The sequence below is a fragment of the Cervus canadensis genome, chromosome 25 (assembly GCF_019320065.1).
Source record: "Cervus canadensis isolate Bull #8, Minnesota chromosome 25, ASM1932006v1, whole genome shotgun sequence".
Classification (NCBI taxonomy): Eukaryota; Metazoa; Chordata; class Mammalia; order Artiodactyla; family Cervidae; genus Cervus; species Cervus canadensis.
Window position 1 is genome coordinate 425,720 of NC_057410.1, and position 2,520 is coordinate 428,239.

Consider the following 2,520-nt stretch of genomic DNA (forward strand, 5'->3'; position numbering starts at 1 on the left):
AATGAAAGTGAAGTCGCTCAGTTGTGTCCGACTCTTAGCGACCCCATGGACGGCAGCCCACCAGGCCCCTCCCTCCATGGGATTTTCCAGGCAAGAGTACTGGAGTGGGGTGCCATTGCCTTCTCCGAAATGAAGAACAGATGTCTTATATTGACCAAAAAATAAAATAACTAGAAATAAACTTAAGAAACATTCAATATATCTGAAATACTGCTGAGAGGACCAAAGAAGATGTGACTCGAGAACACTGGACACAGTCTTGAGCAAGACCCGCCGGTTCTCAGCACAGGCCCAGGGAAGCGGCCGCAGCACGCAGCACACTCGCCATGAAAGACTGAAATCTCCCTGAAAGTGAGGAACAGCAAAAGGACAGCTGCTTTCACCACTTCTGTTCCACACAGTGGAACACTTGAAGTTCTAGCCAGAGCAATCAGGCAAGAAAAATAAATTTTAAAACAACGAAATTGAGAAGAAGTAAAATTATCTTTGTTTGTGTATGATAAGATCTTTTATGTAGAAAACCCTAAAGATTACACACACACACACACACACAAAGCTTTTAAAACTAATAAATAAATTCAGCAAAATGGAAGGTTACAAAGTCAACACACAAAAATCAGTTGCATCTCTATACATGAACATGAACAATATGAAAAAATCCATTTACAATAGAAAAAAACAAAATATTTCAGAATTAACCAAGGAGGTGAAAGGCGTACAATGAAACTATAAACCATTGCCCAAATGAGAGACTTCCCCGGTGGTCCAGGGGTTAAGACTCTGAACTTTCACTGCAGGAGGCACCAGTTCGATCTTTGGTCGGAGAACTAAGATCCCACATGTTGCATGCAGCCATAAAAAAGAGAGAGAGATTATTCAGCCTTAAAAGGAAAAAAGTTATTCTATATGCTACAACACGGATAATCTTGAGAACATCATGCTCAGTGAAATAAGCCAGTCACAGGAATATAAACACTATATAACTTCACTTATGTGAGGTACTTAGAGCAGTCACATAGAATCACAAAGACAGAAAGTGCAGTGGTGCTTGCCAGGGGCTAGGGCGAGGAGAGAATGGAAAGTTACTGTTTAATGGATGCAGAGTTTCAGTTTCACCAAAAAAAAGAGTTATGGGGATGAATGTGGTGATGCCTACACAACAGTGTTAATAGATTTAACACCATTGAACTGTACACTTAGAATGGTGAAGATGGTAAGTTTTATGTAAAGTGTATTTTACCACAAGCAAAAACAATTAAATTACGCTGTTGTTCAGTCACCAACTCTTCAGCCCAACTCTTGACGACCCCATGGATTACAGCACGCCAGGCTTCCCTGTCCCTCACCAGCTCCCAGAGTTTGCCCAAGTTCATGTCCAAGAATAACTACACATTTTAAATAAATGAATACATAGCCATTCCACATGCAGATATTTACACACAGGAAATGTGAGCATATATCCACACAAACACATGTATAAAAATGTTCACGGCAGTTCTGTTCATAATAGACAAAAACTGGACACAACCCAAATGTTCATCAGCAACTGAGTGGATAAATAATTTGTGGTAAACCTGTAAAATGGAATGCCACTCAACTATTTTCCATAAAATAGAATACCACAAATCAGTTTTGCTGATTATCAAAAGTTGTTGATTTTCTTTTCTCTAAACGAAAACTTCCTTTGCCCCTGTGCATGGGCACTATGCAAGAGAAATTGCAATCACCTGAAATCTCACAAACAGCCTTTTCCAGGGCCAGTGACGGCCTCTGGGGGAGAATGAGTTTAAACAAGGTCCCTGGCTGGGGCAGGGGCTCTGTCAAAGTCCACTGCCTGGTCCAGCAGGGGAGCTCAGGGGAAAGGTCTGGGGACAACTCCTGAGTCCAGCAGGGCTGAACTATTTCAGGAAAGTGTCTCTTACACAGGGCTGGAGCTGGGACAGCCCCTGGGCCAGAGCCCAGCAGAGAAGTTTTGTGACCCCCGCCACGCCCCTCCTCCCAAAGTTAAGACACTTTCGTTTCTGTACTTCTATCTGGGGCAGAGGCATGTTAGTTTACAAAGCCCTGGGGGTGTTCCAGGGGCACTCAACCAGAATCCCCAGCTTACATAAACTGAGCAGAACCTGAGGCCAGGACGTGCCTATGAGTCAGCTTGCCTTGGCATTTGTCCCCCCGAAGCTGTGATCTGAGATGGAGCTCCCTTCCCCCTCCCCGCATCCCTCTGAGATGACCACACACACCAACCTCTTCAACCCAGCAGAGCATTCCAGAACTCAGGACACACCGACACCACCTGTTTCTTCGCCCCCTCTTCCCCCACTTTATTATGCCCCTATGTAATAAAATTTGTTAAAGAGACTGTGGGACTTTGGGATTACGGCTCTCTGGAGGAATTCAAACATCCACTGCACCCCAGCAGAGAGGAAACTGCCAATTAGGAAACAGGGAGCAAAGTCCTCTTGCAAGGTGAAAGGAGACTCGCGCGCAGGTCAGCGGCAGCTGAGCAGAGACCAGCCAGTC